This window comes from Podarcis liolepis (assembly GCF_965112155.1).
Source record: "Podarcis liolepis genome assembly, chromosome: 4".
NCBI classification, from domain to species: domain Eukaryota; kingdom Metazoa; phylum Chordata; class Lepidosauria; order Squamata; family Lacertidae; genus Podarcis; species Podarcis liolepis.
Genome location: NC_139558.1, coordinates 7,498,133 through 7,518,240, shown reverse-complemented (window position 1 = coordinate 7,518,240; position 20,108 = coordinate 7,498,133).

Below are 20,108 nucleotides of genomic sequence, written 5' to 3'. Positions count from 1 at the left end.
AGCACTTTAACTCAGAAATGAGAGGTTGAAATCCTGTGCTAGAGACAAGCTATCTCCCTATTGGTTTGTTTGGATCTGACCATAGTCCTCAGAATCACAATAGCTTCACATATTCCATTTCCATTTGCAGTAATGGAAAGTGTCTCATTCAGAGTCTTCAACACCTGGTTCTCCTATTTCAGACTTGCATAATTTGTGACCCACCAACCACAAAATTTGTCCAACAGGAGCTTTTGCTGCCTTCCTAGCAGTGAGATAAAGTGATATTTGGGTTGTGAGAAGCGTTCAGGACCTTGGAATGCCACACAATATGGTTGATGGGCTGAGTTCAACTTTGAGAGCTGTAAGTTGCACAGACCTAAGCTTGTCAGAAGACATAATTTGATGAAAATGAAAATAAAGATTGAAGAAAATTAAGTATTGCTGTGAATTCGACTAGCCTGGTCACAATGGAAAATGGTGATCAGAGTGTTGACAAAAGATTGCTAATGGCTACTGATAGTTCTCCAAATGGGCAATATACCTGTATGGGTGGGGTTTGAGAAAAAGACTGTGTTTGCATGTGTGTGTGAGGGGGGGGCACAGATACAGAGGGCTGTAGGTTTGGCATTTGAACTGAGACAGAGAGAGTTCTAGTTGGAGTTGGCTGGAAATTGCCGTGAAAATTTGTGTAGTGTTCTGTGATTCTGGGATTCACTGCCTGCTGTCGGAGTGCATCTTTGCTTCCAACATGCTCTGCTTCTATATTTGTAAATAAGCAACTACTCTAAAAATGATACCCATCTTCTCCAGAAGGCTTTCTCATCCAAAGGAAACTTCTAAACCTTGTAATGTTGTCCCAGAACCCCCTACCACTTAGGGAAGTGGGGAGCATGTATCGGCATCAAAACAAAAAAACATGAAATGTATCACTTGCAGGACTGATTTGACATTCAGTGTCACTATCTACTACCTCTTTTGCCCTCACATGAATGTTCTAAAAAGAAACAGGTAATTTATTTAAGCTGTTAATGTGGCGCTTTTATTTAATCTCAAAGCATATTTACAAATGCTCATTTTCATTTCGGTACCATGATGTCATTTAATGCCCAATAAAATGTGCAAATAGCTTATAAAAGAAATGTACTCTCAGCTTATCAATTAACTACTATCCTAAGGAAAGGAACAAATCTTTGAGGCAATTCACTCAGCAAAGATGCTAGAAAAGTTGGTAAGACAGAGTCATACTATGCACTACCCAGAAGTCTCAAATGTAATATTTGAAGTATTTCATGTGTGCACATAAACAGCTTTATACGTGCAGGTCCCGCTATTGGAACATTCATTATCTGACATCTGTTATCTGAACACAAAGAATTATACCCAAACCTTATGACACAAATGACTGATTCAGATATCCAAACAGCTGGAGTTTGTCTGCTCCCTTATTTACAGGTAGGTAGCAGTGTTGGTCTGCCGTAGTCGAAACAAAAAAATTTAAATCCTTGCATGCACACGAAACCTCATACCAGTAACAAACTAAGTTGGTCTCAAAGGTGCTACTGGAAGGATTTTTATTTTTATTTTGCTCCCTTATTTGTTTGTGTTTTGCTGGTTGGCCATAGCTATTTTGGGCAGAAGCCATGGAGGGAGGTTCCTGGGCTGCCCGGATGACAAGAATCATAGAATCATAGAGTTGGAAGAGACCACAAGGGCCATCGAGTCCAACCCCCTGCCAAGCAGGAAACACCATCAGAGCACTCCTGACATATGGTTGTCAATCCTCTGCTTAAAGACCTCCAAAGAAGGAGACTCCACCACACTCCTTGGCAGCAAATTCCACTGTCGAACAGCTCTTACTGTCAGGAAGTTCTTCCTAATGTTTAGGTGGAATCTTCTTTCTTGTAGTTTGGATCCATTGCTCCGTGTCCGCTTCTCTGGAGCAGCAGAAAACAACCTTTCTCCCTCCTCTAGGTGACATCCTTTTATATATTTGAACAAGGCCCTTCCCCTTTGCCTCTCTGATGTGGTCCAAAAGAAAGCAGAGCAATATGTTTGGCCCAGCTTGGCTGCAGGAGTTGCTAGAAGAAGGCATACAAGACACCCTCCAATCATCTTAGGGATTCCAGATTTGTGTAGGCTTTACTCTTTAGCCTTTTCTTCTCTGAAGATGTCCTGCAAGGCAGCTTAAATGGCCTTGAAAAGATCTCTAGACATAGAGATGGAGGAAAACACAGAGACACAAGTTCCAAAGCCACCTAGCTGGTGACTGGTCACTGGTAGAAACTAAGGCTGGTCCAAGACATCTTGAATCCAGAGGAGGAGGAGCAAATTGTATTTCCCTGACTCCAAAATAAAAGCGCATAAGTATCTAAGGCTAGTGGTTGCGTGGCGATACCTGCCCCCTCCCCAGAAGGAATAAATAAAGACACCGGACACCAGAATTTAGGTTAATGGGCGAAAAATGGCCACAACTTTATTGATTACAGGTAAGAGCGGTATTGGCCTTAGGCATTGGCCCTAACAGTCTATCCGGTCTAACCGGGGAGGGTTAAGCACCAACAGGGGGAGCCCCCCAGATGTACATCCGTAGGCGCTCCCCAAGGGGTTACCGCTCGGGAGCGCGCTTTAGGCCCTAGCCTCTGTAGGTTTCGGACGAGGCGACGCCCCCCAGAGTCCTTTAACGAACTACCCTCCAAGCATTGGGGGAGGTGATGGCGATCCTCCCCCCCCCCGACCTCATATGCATAACAATACCCCGGCCAATGCCTAACCGCCAAAACCCAAGAGTTGTGACGTTTTGCTACAAGGTAGGTGAAAAAACCAAGTGGCTTCAAAATTCAGCCAATTAGGCAAATGGAAAAAAATCCTACCAGGCCCCTTGCGGTGACCAGCCGAAGCCCATAGCAAAGTCCGAATGCATGCCTAAAGGGTGGGTGGGTGGGAAACCGCGGCTGCTGCAAAGGGGGAAAAGGGGCGAGCCCGGGCTGCCCCGACCTTATGTGCCCTCAGTTAGCCCTGCCCCCAGCGGCAGCCCATTGGCTGGTGCTGCCAGATATGAATATTGATGGGATCCCCAAGTCCCCGCGGGGCTGGCGCCAGCCCCGGGAGAGTGTGGATGGGGGCGTGCGCCCGCAACCCCCCCTCCGTAGTTCGGGAGTGGCTTTGTGAGACCTGAGGCAGAAAATCTCACAAACACCTCTCCACTTCCCTGGCTATAAAAATACAATCCTGGTAAATTAAATAACTAAGAATTTGTTGCACTTCCGTGACACCCAAAGGCAGCTGTCTCATACTGCCTAATGGAAGGGCCACCCCCTGCAAAACAGAATGGGGGATAGATGACACCACGTCTGAACCAGCAAGCAGCCGTTTATGTCTTGAAATGCATTTTCCTAGCGCTTTTCTTGCACACTGTAATTTTGATTTATGCATTTTTGTGGGACTGTGAGTATATTGTCTTTTGCCTATTGAAGATCTTTCAGCAAGCCTTTTAAGTGGAGACCTTTATTCCAGTTGGCATCTCTACAGGATGTGAATTGTTTTCGAATATGAAATGGGTTTTTTTCTTTTTTTTCTTTTCATATATGGAATTGTTATTAATTGCTTGTATAAATGGAACCCCTTTTCATTGTTTCATTGTTGATTGTTGTTACTGTGGAATTGCTTTGATATATTTTATGGATGCAATTCCTAAGTGGAATGAAATAAATATTTAATTGGAGGTTTTCTAGTCTCAAAACCTAGTTCTAAACATGTTTATGCTATTATAGAAACCTCTTGGAGATAAATGAAACCTAGCTAAGAACCAAGTATGCCTAAAACTGCAGCCTGAAGCCCTCTTCAGGTGCTCAGAATCCCCATAGAAGACAGACACTTCTAAACACATTCTGCTCCCCTACTTGTTGCTTCAGTGCCCAATTGCATAGTAAGTTATACAATTAACTATCTAGTTTTGGTGGTGATTAATTTCTTTCTCTCATCTGAATTCCCTTCCTAGGCTTGTTTCTGCCTAATTTCCTCATGCATTTGATCTTCAGATACAACGCAGGATCATGTAATCCTGGTGTTAGCTAATGATGTTTTAGGGCAGTGGGTTGGATTAAATTATTATTGCACATCACCCCAGTCGCCAAACGGTGCTAGATTCCAGGGCTTTCAGGCACTTACTTGGGGTTCGTGTTTCCTTTGGGAGTGAGGCACAGCGGAGATTGTGCTGTCTTTATGATATATGATTCATTTACACATACGTATATACAGCCTGAGCCTGCGATGGAGGGTCTTGTTTCTCCCAAAAGGGTCTTGTTTCTCCCATAGCCACAGCCTTGGATTCAAACAAAAATCAATCATTGCTCTGCCTCTTGCTCCCCAGATTGCTGCTTTGCTTCTAGTGCACATCACTGCAACTCAACTCCAAACTCTGGCTTTGTTCTCCTAAGTAACCGTGACCTCAGCCATTTGCTGTCTCACGCAGGGCTCCTTCCCCTTCCCCTTCCCTTCCCTTCCCTTAATGGCCTATCACTCAGGCTATCACCTCAACACAGAAAGCTAACCTGGTCTATATTTTAACACTTGCGGTATCCTGGTGTTAGATCTCATATATAGTCTACTCCCCCCCCCCAAAAAAAATAATAACATTATTTTGCAGTCACTTTCCACTGCTATGACTGTATCACCTGAAATCTTTTGCTTCCAGGAAATTGCCCATGGGATTTCTGTGCCAGCATCAATGATGCAGTTTGCGTTATACATTTTCAAAACAAAACAAAAAGCTAAAATAAATGTTTTAAAAAGACCCAACAATGTAAGCAGCATGAAGGAGAAGGGGGGATTTGATCTTCAGACAGATCTTTCCACCCTGAGCTACAAACCTTCATGTTAGGAATTGCATCTATTGTATTCCATGATTCTCCAAGGACTATTTATATTTTCTGAGGTTGTATAAAACCTCTGACAGCGATAGCTGAACACAGACAACCAATTACCAGCTTGCCACACTGTGCATGCAACTATTCAGTAAATTCTTTGTCGGGTTCAATACAAGTGACTATTCTGTCAGACATTTGCACCTGAAGTGTGGTGCAGTTCTTCATGTTGCTTGTCAAGATGTTGCAAATGACTGCCTCGTGGTACTTTGGCCATCTTTAGGGGCTCCCTGTTCTTCCAAATGGTTACATGCAAAGTATGACAATGTGCATTTAAATGCCATGTACATTAAAGCAAGTGTACCCTGGTGTGTTCCTTCTGTCAGTGGACACCTGGCCATGGTGGCAGTGCTGGGCAACTGAGTCTCGGCACTCTTTAAATTTACCGCATTTCCTCAGCGTGACGCTAGTTCAAGGGCACTGGGGAAAATGAAAATGGGAGCTAGCTCCAGCTGCCTGGTTGCACTCAAATGAAAGGAACAGTTGTGAAACTGACACATACTGAAAAGAGACCGCTCAGTCAATTCCCACTTCAAGCATTGAGAAGAATGCACAGGCAGGGTTGGGGATGTGGCCGTGCGCATGCTGGGTCTGCCTCCCGTTTGTGCCACCCTGCCCTTCCTCTCCCATTTGCACATTGATCACAAAGATCTGCAGGGAGATTCAGCTGGCATGCTCCCCCCTCTGTTCAGGAGTCTGACCACAGGGGATTCTAACCCTGTTCAACTCAATGCAGTTACCATGAGCCTTCAAAACTTTGTGTGGTACAGTGGTGCCCCGCAAGACGAAATTAATTCGTTCCGCAAGTTTTGTCGTCTAGCGAATTTTTCGTCTTGCGAATCACGAAATCCCATAGGAATGCATTGAAAATCAATTAATGCGTTCCTATGGTCAAAAAAAGTCCAAACAAAGCCAAATTTGGTACAACAACAGTTTATTAACTGCTCTTTAAAGTCACACATACTGTAAAGAGCAGTTCAAAAATTGAAGGGAAAATAAATTAACTTTATAAACAAAACATGTCTTTGTTTTTAGACAAAGGAAACAAAGTCGCGAGACGTTTTCGTCTTGCGAAACAAGCCCATAGGGAAATTCGTCTTGCAAGGCAAATCGAAAACGAAAAAACCTTTCATCTAGCGAGTTTTTTTGTCTTGCGAGGCATTCGTCTTGCGAGGTACCACTGTATAGGAGGAGGCAGCAGACAGAGGAATGTTGTGTTTGGTGTGTCCACATGCCCCCTGCCAAGGTTCAAGTGAGCTAATCTTGAGAAGCTTAAGTTTGACAGTTTGTCAACAGGGGCAAGCCCAAAGTATAGGTGTGGGTGCAGTTATCAGGGTGTTGGTCCTGACACCCATGAGAAAAGGTCTTTCCTCTTTCCATTTTGACCTGGGAGAGGATTTATTTGCTAGATAAAGATTTCAAGACAGGATAAAGTGACTTCTCGAAAAGCTTCTCCTGAAAGATAACTGAATGTATTCAGTTCAGTGAAGCTATTCCAGCAACTTAACTCTTCTGCTTTGCCAACATAAGCCTACCTAGGCCATTGTGATCTTTTACAATCTGGAGGCTAACTGACCGAAACGGAAGTCTGAATTTATTGCACCTTGCAAAAGTGTAAAAGTCTTTTTCATGCCTGTCTCAGTTCGTTACCCTTCAGCTGAATGAATAATCGTTTTAATAATATCATCAGCATATTGGTACATGCAGCTCAGTATTCCCTTCTGTGCAGCCATAAGGTTACTAGGAACAGATTGTATTGTTATCCTTTACTTGTCATTCCGTTTGACTACACATCTATAATGCATCTTCTGACACATTAGCCAGTGCTTCTCTTAATGTATTGTTTGCATAGTCGCCAACCCTGTCTTGGGCCATGGATGTGTAAGACAGAGGCCCAGATGCTGGTAGTCTACATGCACAATTGCCCGCGGCTGCGCATGGGCTTACCGTGTTTGTGCAAAGGCTGAAAGATGCATGTGTGGCTTCTGGTTTTTTCTAGGAGTACCCACAGACAATATCGGAACTAGATTTGAATTTGTTGCATAAATATTCTTCAGAAAAGAAAAGGCAAGCAAGTCAGAACATTGTGTGGTCAAGAACTTTGCGTAACTCAAAGACAGTAGCATAATAAGATCTAGGGTTGCCTGTTTTAAGGCCTATACCAGGTTTATTACAACTTAATCCCATAATATTTCATAAAAGTTATACATTGCTTGACTGTAAAAAACTTCATTTTTTTATAAGATATTTATTAAGATTTTCAGAAAAATTACAGAATAAAAGGGGAAAAAAGAAAAAAGAAAAATACAAAATAAAAATAGTTTAAAAAAAACAGTTCAATCTTTCTATCACATATTTTTCATTTGCTTATTTCCCGGACCTCTTCACGCCTTCCTTTTCTGTATTCCAGTTCCAATTGTTAATTCAGCAAATCCCTTCCCTCTTCATTCATCTTAATCTTCAATTTTTAAATATTATAACATTAAATTTTTTTTTACCTATTAATAACCATTTTCTCATATTCCCTTATAGCATTACAGCAAAAGACCACTTAGTTTCTATCCAACATCATTCTAACATTCATTAATTTTACAGTGTTTCTGTAAATAATCTTTGAACTTTTTCCAATCTTCTTCCACCGACTCTTCTCCCTGGTCTCAGATTCTGCCAGTCATTTCTGCCAGTTCCATATAGTCCATCACCTTCATCTGCCATTCTTCCAGGATGGGTAGATCTTGTGTCTTCCAGTACTTTGCGATGAGTATTCTTGCTGCTGTTGTGGCATACATAAAGAAAGTTCTATCCTTCTTTGGCACCAATTGGCTGACCATGCCCAGGAGAAAGGCCTCTGGTTTCTTCAGGAAGGTATATTTAAATACCTTTTTCATTTCATTATAAATCATCTCCCAGACTGTAAAAAACTTCAGAGTCCTAACTGCTACTGCACCAAGCAAAATGCAGCACATAAGCCTTATATGGAAGCCAAAAGGGGTGGAATCTACACACATATTAAAACCATGCTGGAAATGCCTTTTTAAAAGCATTTTGAAAAAATATGTTGACTTTTCCATAAGGCTCACCATCGCCACCTAGTGTCCCATTGTATATTGCACTTAAAACACACTTAAAAGGTTTTATAGCTGAGTCCAGGGACAAGATAAACCTCCTGGTTTTACTGCTGCCTGAGACTGAAAAGATGGGTTTACAGGGCTCAAGCACCTAGCAGGCCACAATACATGGCTTTTGGCCTGTGTTTGGCTTAGTGGCCTGCAAATTGTACGTGCTTCAACTAATTGCAGATAATTGAAAATGCGCAAGTAAATGTATCATCGGACAGCAGGATTGTGCAATGGCTGCTTTGCCTCCTCCATGAATTCAAGGCATCAAAATGGTGCAAATGCAAGTACGTACATCACAAAGGTCTGATAAGGTACAATCCCTCTCAACAATGCTTAGTACAGGCTGCATATATTGTGTGTGTGTGTGTGTGTGTGAGAGAGAGAGAGAGAGAGAATACTATAAATGAGCATAGGGATTTAGTGAGTAACAAGCAAAGTGATGGTTTCTTACCTCAACAAATGTGCGATCAAATTAGAGATGGGGGGGGGGCAGCAAAGGAAGGGTAAGAAGAAGATAGGGGAACAAACAGTGAATAGTGGCTATCAATAACATTTACAGGAGAGCAATGGTATGGGCAAGCTTGGCAACATAGTTATTTCCCAGAGAAGTCTCACTAGCTCCTGACTATTAGTCACAATGGTTCAGAACAGTATACAGTGAGTACCCAGTGCTGGGGATGAGCAATCGACGAACAGAGAGGCTCTGCTTATGAGCTTCCCAAAGGCAGGGTTAGCTGTTGCAAGGGAGAGCAGAGGTGCCTTTGGGGCAGAAGTCCAGGCTTCATTCAGAAGAATGAGCAGGAGGGCCCGCAAACACAGTACAGCTGGCTTAACACATTTTGAATAAGTAAAGAAATGCACATTATCTTCTAAAAAGCAACACACACAGCCCGGGAAGATTAAATCCAGAGTCTAAAATAACCTAACTGCACCTCTGAGAGACAGCACCCTAAACAAGGTCAACCTCAGGACTGTTCCGGTAAAGCAGTTGTCATGCGCTTAGTGTTGGTAGTTTTGAGTTGCTGTTAATGTTTTATGCAGAGCCAAGTGGGAGCTGAAGAGGATTCTATCGTGCCAACATTTGAAGAGTAAAGTGATTACCTGAACAGTACTTGCCCATCCAACCATTTTGAAAGAGGCAGGTCAGGAAAGAACGCTGAGGCATGCAGAGGACGTAAATACTTTCAATTTCTGGTCAACATTACAAAAAACAAAAAAACGAACAAAATCTTTGTCTGCTCCGTCATTCTTTTCATGTTCTTTGGAGAAGTCAAAGGCCAAGTACTGGGAAGACACGCCGTTTCTAATTGAATTCTAAAACTATACAGCTTCATAAACTCACTGAAGTGAATACGATCATATTACCCAATGATTCTGGTGAGTCTTAAGTCATTTTGTCTTCCTGCTAACGGGGGAAAGAAAAGAAAAAAATACCTTGCATGCTCATTGTAGGAGTCATAAACATGGATAATTATGCATAATTATGGAGATTAAGTTCCAATTAAGGTTCAATTTCTGTAATAACCCTTTCTTTAAAAAAAAAAAATCTTTTAAGGTTTTTCTTCTTCTTGCAATAGCAGTAATGAAGACCAGGGTAACTCAGGTTAGTGAGCATTCTGATAAACACCATCGTTGTCAATCTGGGTTGTTTGCATGCCCTGCGGTTCTCCAGCAGCGTTTAGTATTCAAGTGTATTATTCCTTTTGCTTCAGCAACTTTTAACAATTCCCCATAGCAGCATAACAGTGCAGATGTTTTATATTGTACAGCAAACACTCTGTTAGCCACACTGGAAGAGGCATAAAGGTGAGGTTTGCCTTTTGAGAGAAAAGAATTAGGTATTTCCCCCCAAGCTATTTCTATGTTTGCCAATTCCGTTACACCTAAAAAAATGACCTTTAAGTCTCCTTGTGCCTGAACTTAGCAATGATTCACCCATTACTTTAGGTGGTGATGAGGGTCATTGTGAGACATTTCCCCCTTGCCTATTCCCGAGTTGCTACTGACATTTCACATGAAAGTGAAATTTGCAGACATGCCATCTCATACAAGAAATGTAAAGTAAAGCAAGATGTTCCTACTCAAGCCGAACATGTAGAAAATCATTGACAGTGTATATATAATAAACAAAGACCAGTAGAGCTGAGCCAAAACTTCTTCTGGGACAGTTTTCTGACAATATTTTCTTTGCTTAGGGTCTTCCTCTTCCATCTGCCTTTACCTCTCACACAGTTTTAACTGTTCTTTCATTTATAAAAATACTTGTGTACCACAATTTCATTAAAAAAATCAAAGCAATTTCATACAAAACTACATACACACTACATACACACAATAAAAACCACATAAAAGTTAAAATCAGAGCTCATCAGCTAACTGTTCCAAAAAATATTCTCCTAATCATCTTCATAAGCCTGGCAGTTTTCAGCAAACATTTGAAGGTTAAAATAGAATACGACTGCTGAACCTCTATTGGAAGAACACTCTGCAGGTCAAGGCTGACTACACTAAAGACCCAGTTTCACATCCATGTCAAATGAACCTCGACATCATCAGCTCAGGGGACAACCAATGAAACTCCTGCCGATGACTAACCTGAGATATAAGAGTTTGGCAATCCCGAAGGTGACGCAACTTGTTCAGGGATTTGTAAATTAATATAAGGATCTTGAACCTGGCTCAGTAGCGTATGGGCAGCCAGCGCAGAAGCTTTCACAATGGTGCCACATGTTGTCAGCCACCAATCTACACCATGGTCTGCCCCTGTACTGAGCCAACATCTACTATCGCAGCCCAAGGTCCACCAATACTTGAGGAGTCACATATTTCCCTTCTCTCCACCACTGCAAATTCTGACAAAAGATTCCATTTTATGCAAAAGAAAGCAAGGAAATAAACTCTAATATACTATTGTCAGTTACATAATTTATTCTGACTGCTGAATTTGGCTTGTCTTATAACAAACAAACAAAACTAACTAACTATAATTTTGAAAGAGGTGTTGTTTTCCAGATAGTGTTCAGAGATTATCAGTCCTCACAATATAAATCTGTATAATTGAGAAAGTGTGGCTCTCTGTTGAGGAATGTCATACAAAACTCAGAGAAAGATGACACTGAAACATGTATTCTGTCTTACACACATTTTATTTTATTTAAAAGCTTTTATAAATGGCTTAATATTTTGTATATAAAATCTCTAAGGAGAATACAAGAATACAACATGAAAAATAAAATAGTATCATAAAAACCGATCTATAACATAAAAGCCAATAAAAATGTGATTAAAAACTAGAATTCAGGAACAACATGGGGCAATCTTTCTTTTAAAGATAAACACAACAAGGACCAATCTTTAAGAGTCAGGAAACACCTGGGCCAAAAAATGTCTTTACTAGATGCTTACCATGTTTAAAGATCAAACATTTTGAACCTTATGGTGTTTGGGTGTGGACTCAAAGGTTTATGGGATTAAATATTTGCTGCATTAAATCAATGGACAGGGCTTGCACATAAAATTCTTTTACTGGCTAGGACTGCCCATGGGACCATCAAATGAGCATCCTTGTAATAAAGAAATTATAATGCACCAATAATATGCTGGAAATATTTAAAAGATCTGGGTGTGCTGTGATATTTTAAGTTTTCTTTTATTCTTCAATTATAGTTAAGTAAGAAGAAGAAGCAGCCCTTTCCTTACCTTTGTTTCCCTGCAGCTGCCTCTACAAGTTCAGGCACTTGGGGGCACATTACTTTTAAAAGATCATCATCAGAGATCGGAGCTCTTTCCTGACCTCTGCGAAGGGACCATTCAACAGAAGTCCCCAATGAAATGCTGGTGCGCATCTGAAAGACAACAAAGGTTGTCAGCAGATGGTTCTTTCAATGTACAATATGTCACAACATTTCCTCCACAAGGCCCTTTCTGGTGCATTCTCACTAGGGACCAGGTCAGTCTAGATCAGATACCCCTGTCAATCATGCAAGCTGCCTGCAAGCCAGGAGTGCCGTTATGATGGGCAAAGATCAATGACTGCCCTTCAAAACACTGTAGTACTTGACCTCACCTTGTACAAAACCCGGTGGAAGGAAAAGAAATTCACTTCTCTTATGATTAACATCTAATGAGCACAAGAGATCAAGACAGGCACAGTTGCAATCCATATTTAATTATGAAACTAAGTGTCAGTTCTCCTGAAATGGAAAAGGTTTAGGAAAAAGTGAGCATCTGAAGATTGGCTAAATGGTTACCACTAAATGGTCATCACTTGTCCCCATAGAGACAGTCTGAGAAAGCAGTAGGAGGCCAACACCTCGGTCCTACTTTCTGGCAAGACCTGTTCCCACAAATGCCACTCTTTCCACACATCTGTTGGAAGTGAGAAATTTAGTTCCCAAAACTGACTTACTGCGTGGTCTCAGTAAAGGAGGCAGTGAGAGGGAGAAGCCACACTTTACGGCCAAAGCATTTATACTTCCCTGAGAAAGAACACTGTGGAGTCTGAAAGTGTTCAGTGATAATGCTACAGCTTTCACATAGCACCCTTTTGCCACAAATGGCAATTAAACATAATAGTTAACCTAAGGGGGATGTATGGAAGTAAGAGCTGGACCATAAAGAAGGCTGATCGCCAAAGAATTGATGCTTTTGAATTATGGTGCTCGAGGAGACTCTTGAGAGTCCCATGGACTGCAAGAAGATCAAACCTCTCCATTCTGAAGGAAATCAGCCCTGAGTGCTCACTGGAAAGGACAGATCCTGAAGCTGAGGCTCCAATACTTTGGCCACCTCATGAGAAGAGAAGACTCCCTGGAAAAGACCCTGATGTTGGGAAAGATGGAGGGCACAAGGAGAAGGGGACAATAGAGGACAAGATGGTTGGATAGTGTTCTTGAAGCTACCAGCATGAGTTTGACCAAACTGCAGGAGGCAGTGGAAGACAGGAGTACCTGGCATGCTCTGGTCCATGGATTCACGAAGAGTCAGACACGACTAAACGACTAAACAACAACAAAGGAGGACTTGTGTAGACAAAGACAGTATATCTGGCTGTATACCATCAGGGAAGGACTTTTGCGATCTGCCTTGCTTCTGAGCCTTTTAGAGGCAAGTGGCTCACCACTACAGGAAACAGGATGCTGGACTTGATGGGTGTTTTGTCTGATCCAGCCAGGGCCACCTCTGCCATTTGGCAGAATCAGGGGAGTTCCATAGGCCAGAAATTGGCTTTACCTGCTGAGCAGCAGCCTGAAGAAGCAGAAGACAGTGTGACTCCACCTGCTGCTGATCAGCCTTCTTGGTCCTGATGTGAGCCAGCTGCCTCCAGCTTTCTTAAGATGGGTTTCCAGCCTCAGTCAGTTGCTGGAAACAACATTTGTTGTTCCTGGCTAGACCTTGCTGCTTCTTGTGACCTTGGACTCTTTGCTTCCTTGACCCCCGGACCATCTGACTACATGAACTGAGATACTTATGACCTTAAGACTGGACTGAACCTTGCATACCAACTCTGCCTCCAGCAAGTACCCCCCTGAGCCTTTGCTGGTTGGCTGGCCTCTCCCACCACTGAACTGTGCCATGACTACGACAGGGGGTGCATCAGGTCACAGGTGCCAGGGGCAATAGATGCAGCCTCCCACCTTTTCTGATTCCCCTGGCTGCAATTCTTCTGTTGAAGGACAGAGCTATGTGTCAGTGGCCTATCCTCCACCCCAATGACTACTCCACTGCAATCAGGTGCGGTGGGGGCCATTAATCCTGTTGCTCCCGTTGCTCTGTCCCAGCTCCTGCCAACCCAGCAGTTCGAAAGCACACCAGTGCAAGTAGATAAACTGGCACCCCTGTGGCAGGAAGCTAAACGATGTTTCCATGTGCTCTGGCTTCCATTACTCCGGAAGTGGTGTAGTCATGCTGGCCACATGACTCAGAAAGCTGTCTGTGGACAAATGCCGGTTTCTTCGGCCTGAAAGCGAGATGAGCGCCACAACTGCATAGTTGCCTTTGACTGGACTTAACCATCCAGGGCTCCTTTTTATTTTTACCTAATCCTGTTGCTACCATTGAAGTGGGCTCTGTATGTGCAATGGGGATGGGGTGCCATCAGCAAAACGTGCCACACAGGCCCTGGATGCAGAAGGGCATTTCTTACATTCTTAAAAGCTTGCAAAACACAATCAAAGTCTTCTGTCCCATTTTGATACTGTGTCCAGCATTCCCTGGGCCTCTGTTTTCAGTTACGGACTTCGTGCAGAGACTGTGCTAAGTAAAACACCTGGTGTTAGAAAGCAAATCAAACAGAAAACATCTATTATGTGGAAGGACCTTTATTATAATGTCGATTTGGGGATTCTACAAAAGTCTGGCCTTCTAACCTCCTACCATCTCTTCTGCTGCAGCCAGTAACTAATAGCCAAACAACAGATGACACCCCCAAGGCTCTGTCTTTTGGCTGTCACTTGAAGGAAAGTGCCTGCAGGTAAACAAGGACACTGAACCTTCCTTTTTCGGGTGCTGGCTAGGAGTCCTGCTGGCAGGACTGCCCTCTGCAGATGCATCAAAAAGAAATGATGAGCAGTATGTAGAGGGGGATCTAACAGGGAGAAGTGAGGAAAGCAACAGAAAGGCATCAGTCGACCACTAATAAATGTAGATGAACGACTATGTAAATGGCTGCTTCGCACAATTATTCCGGAGTACATCTAAGATTTTGTAAGTCTAAACATGTAAGATGGGAATACAATGAACAGGTATCTGAAGGCACAAGTATTGCTCAAGTATTAGGGAACTGTGATTGGCTGAAGCAGGGGTGTGTATATACCTGGAACGTGTGTGGTCTGTACAGCAGCAGCTGCTTTCATCTTGTCTCTTTCCAACCACAAGGTACATACCAGATCAGCCAACTCCTCAACTGCAAGAGTGAAGTGTGCCACTGATATCCATTTGGCCAAACTGGCTGCTTCCTGAACCAGAGGCTTGAGAAACTCCACTCTCCCCCCCCCCCCCCGTTCCCTGCCTACCTTCCACATTCAGTGCCTCGGTTCCACTGAACTGCCCAGCTCTCTCTCTCATTCCTCATTCTGCCACAGTTGTTAAATATTGTTAACAGTTGTGACGTTTTGCGAAAATGCAAAGGAATGTGGAATCGGCATGTCAGCCTGTTAATGAACAGCGCCGTTCAATGGACAGATTATAGCTAAAGAAAGAAAGAAAGCTTCCTGCTATAATTTCAACAGGATAAGCAATCAATCAGGCTGCCATAAATTCAGCTCCCAGAGAATTTGAAATATTCCTTTGGGACCAAACCTTGCCAGGGTTGGGCATACACACATCTGCCAGAATAATAATGTGGTAATTACCCTTCAGTCTTATTGTTTATCTTGTACACCATCTCCAAACACTTCTCACATAATATAATACAATTATGTTTTTGCTAGATAATCAAGGTTGTCATTCTTTATTTCACTTCTTTGAAAAGTTGCAGAAATCTTTGGGGTGCAGAAAAGAAAAATCCATAATGCATACATACGCAGAGCTCTGTCAACAGCTATTAGCTGTGATGGCTAAGTGGAACCTACACATTCAAAGGCAGATCAGAATACTAGATGGGAGGACAAACCGGCAGAAGTGTGGGTTGCCTTGTAAGTTCTGCTTCTGAGCTCCCCAGAGGCATTGGCTGACACCATGCTGGATTTCATGGACATTTGGCCTGATTCATCCAAAGGGGAGGCCTCATATTGCCACATAACGCAAAGCAATGGGCATTCACAGTATAGACCAGAGGGATGCAATGTGGTGCCCATTAGCACCAGCCATAATGGCCAGTGGTGACAAATGATGGGAGTTGTAGTCTAACAACATTTGGAGGAGCACCACATTGCCCACTCCTGGTACAGACCAACAAATGAGATCTGCAACAGCCTGTTGCCTGTGGAGTGCTCCAGTTCACTGCTCTTTTTGGAGAGCCAGTCATGCCTTCTGCCAGGATACTCCATTTCAGTCCTCCTCCCACATAGTTTTCCATTACTCCTTCCCCCGCGCCTGCTAGCAGACTATGACTATTTCATGGCCACTGAGTATGCTCACAGCTCCTGAGTCTGTTGGTACCTTCCTTTTTGTGCATGGGGGGGGGGGTGTCAGTCTGCCTAACAAAAGCATTGGCATTCATGCCTGAACTCCAGTAATAAAAAAAAAGTGATAGATAAGACCTTCTGCACTCATCCAGATGGCCTACCTTGCATACGGCTTGTTAGCATGCCAGGGCTCTGGCCTGGGCAGGAACTATACTGGCATCCTAATATGGCACACACAAGCAAGAAGATCCAATTTAAATTAAATGGCTGGTACATGGTAATTCACATGGATAATGTGCTCAGCATCCATATTTAAATTGTGCTGAAATTTCAATTATCCCAGTGGATTCACCTTTGAGATAGATGTACCTTTAATCTCAGTCCTCAGCTTAATCATTACCTCTGCTAGGTACGTTTCTCGTAGCATATGGTCTGATTTACACATCCATGTTCATGATTTGAAAACTGCAACTTCAAGAGTCAGCTCGCATTTTTTTTACTAGGCCATCAAGCCCAGATAGGATGTCCACATCATCTTGGGGCACGCACAGTCCTTTTCAGTAGAGCTGGTTAACACTTTCAGTCATCAAGGGGAAAGTAATGAAGACGGTTGCCCTTGAGTGATATGCATACATTGGTTCTTCTTCAAAATGGGAAGCATAATGGTTCAAATCGCAGAACTGAACTGAGAAATGAGATAAGGAAATGCTTGCTGCTCTCTTCAGGGACACCCTGAGTGATTCCACAACTGCACAGCAAAAGGACTGCATAGTGTTTTGGCAAGAGGACGAATATCCCACCGGCTTCCAGGCACCAGGCTAAGTCCCTCAGCTTGGAGAATTTAGCTTTAGTACACTAAGACGGCCTTAGCTTTGCATTTTAAAAAAGGAAACAAGTTTGTTGCATTAATATTTAAGCCAGGAATGGCTAACCTTTTTCGTATGAGGGTGGCATTCACCCTTGGCTGACCCTCTGGGGTCAGTGTGGGTGTGCCACATGCACAATAAGGGTGCACATGTGCCCTCACACACAGAGAAACACGCAGCTTCCCCTTGCTGAGCTGATCCCTGTATTGCTGCTTCCTGCTCATCAAATGCTTGACACGCATCATCCAAGGAAGGGAGCTACCGATTCCTCCCTGCTCATCCAATGAGTGACCTGGTCATTTGGACAACTCTCTCCTAATCTCTGGTGCTTGGCTGTCTGGTTTTGAGGAAGAGAAGGGCACTTGTGTTGCTCTTCAGGCAATGTGGGGAATATTCCCTTAACACACTGCAGTAAGATTTTCTGTGAGCTGCAAAGTCTGTGAAAGTTACAAAAGAAGTGAAGTCATGACACAGTCAGGGTGATGTTTTGCAGGGCCATCCAGTGGCGTAGCGTGGGGGGTGCAGGGGGGCCCCGGCCGCACCGGGCACAACATCTGGGGGTTAGGGTTAGAGGGCACAAATCCACGGGTTAGGGGGCACAAATCCACGGGTTAGGGGGCGCAAATTACTTGCCTTGCCCCGGGTGCTGACAACCCACGCTACGCCACTGGGGCCATCTTAAGCATATCCAGCGCCGTGGTGCAAAGATCCCTTTGGCGCCTCGCTCCCCCATTTCCCAGAGTTGTTGACCTTTTCCCAAGCCTCTGTGGGGATCACTCTGCTCCTGCGGAGGCTTGGGAAGGAAGCTGCACTCTTCCAACTATATGGCTGGCAGACGTGCAGCTTCCTTCCCAAGCCTCCGCGGGAGGAGAGCAATCCCCACAGAGGCTTGGGAGGCAAGCTGCATGCCCCCCAGCTATATGGTTGGTGGGGCACAGCTGGTGGGCATGCAAGGAAAGGGGAGGCCGCCAGCAAAGCCACACAGCTCCCCCACTCGCTGGGGCACCCCTGAGAGGCCAGCGCCCTAGCACAATGCGCCAGTAAGCCCAATAGGAAAGACGGCTCTGATGTTTTGTGTGACACAACTCCAACATTTCACTGTGATGCGATTGCTTGGCAGAACATAGGCACAACACTAGCTTAAATATGGGGTTTAACTAATACCAGAACACCAGGTTACAAGGTTTTGCTGTGGGGCTCCTCCTACTTCTCTCCTTAAACCTGGTAGAAGGAAAGCAAGCTTTTAAAATAGTGTTTTATGTGGTTGCCAGATCACATGATTGAACTAAACATGTTTGAATCTATCTAAACTTCCCCCCACACCCAATTACCCAGGAACACCACTTTTGGGGGACTTACTGTGAGCTGCCGTTTTGAGCTGGGGTTGTGGACTTAATGCTGGCTGAGCTTGGAATGGGTCACCTGAGCTGGAGATTTGTTGTGCCCTAAGCTGCTCATGCCAACAGATCTTGCCATAGTATTGCCCCCTTAAAGTAGGTTCCATAGTAACACACTAGCAAAAATTAAATAGGTATTCGTCTCCCAGTTGATTGCTCCTACAATTAGCATACATTGCCTCCAGCTAAACTAAAAATAAAAGTCATTTTCCTGAATTGGTGTTCACATCAAATAATAAAAGAGGACAATAAGAAATCTGTCATGATTACAGGGGTCACCTAGAAATTTGCAGACTAACAGCAGGTTCTAACAGATTGAGGTTGAATCCTGGCAAGTACTGTTTTGGGGAGACAGGGGGAGGAGGAGTGTGGGGGACTCCCTGGTCCTGAGTGGGGTAACTGTGCCCCTGAAGGACCAGGTGCCCAGCCTGGGAGTCATTTTGGACTCGCAGCTGTCCATGGAGGCACAGGTCAATTCTGTGTCCAGGGCGGCTGTCTACCAGCTCCATCTGGTACACAGGCTGAGACCCTACCTGCCCACGGACTGTCTCGCCTGAGTGGTGCATGCTCTAGTTATCTCCCGCTTGGACTACTGCAATGCTCTCTACGTGGGGCTACCTTTGAAAGTGACTTGGAAACTACAACTAATCCAGAATGTGGCAGCTAGACTGGTGACTGAGAGCGGCCGCCGAGACTACATAAGACCTGCATTGGCTCCCAGTACATTTCTGAGCACAATTCAAAGTGTTGGCGCTGACTTTTAAGGCCCTAAATGGCTTCAGTCCAGTATACCCGAAGGAGCATCTCCACCCCCATCATTCTGCCCGTACATTGAGGTCCAGCATTGAGGGCCTTCTGGCGGTTCCCTCACTGCGAGAAGCCAAGTTACAGGGAACCAGGCAGAGGGCCTTCTCGATAGTGGCACCCGCCCTGTGGAATGCCCTCCCATCAGATGTCAAAGAAATAAACAACTATCTGATGTTTAGAAGACATCTGAAGGCACCCCTGTTTAGAGAAGTTTTTAATGACTGGTGTTTTAATGTATTTTTAATCTCTTGTTGGCAGTCAGCCAGAGTGACTGGGGAAACCCATCCAGATGAGCGGGGTATAAGTATTATATTGTTGTTTTATTTAGAAATATCTGGTGTGCAGCACAGGAAGCTGTTTGTTATCAAGACAGACCATGGGCCCATCTAGTTCATACTGGCGGTGACTCGTAGGGTTTCAGACTGCAAGTCTTTCCCTGTCCCAGTGGCGTAGCGTGGGTTGCCAGCACCCGGGGCAAGGCAAGTAATTTGCGCCCCCTAACCCGTGGATTTGCGCCCCCTAACCCCCAGATGTTGCGCCCGGTGCGGCTGGCCCCCCTGCACCCCCCACGCTACGCCACTGCCCTGTCCTATCTGCAGATTCCCCCAGATGTTGCGGCCGGCGCCCCCCTGCACCCCCCACGCTATGCCACTGCCCTGTCCTATCTGCAGATTGAACCTAGAATCCTTTTCATGCAAATCATGTGTTCTATCACTGAACAACAACCCATTTTAAACACATTTACCCCAAAATTAGCAACAGACAGCAAATGCGGATGTCAAATGTTTGTATTAAGAAATGCCATCTATTAAATACTTTAAAATTCTACTAAATAACATAAACCTCAGTAACAGAAACAGGTTTTCTGTCAGCATAGCAGCCTTGCGGAGAATAGTGTTGAGGTCCTTAATAAGTTACTTAGAAGTACTTAGGGCTTCATTCTCAGTAC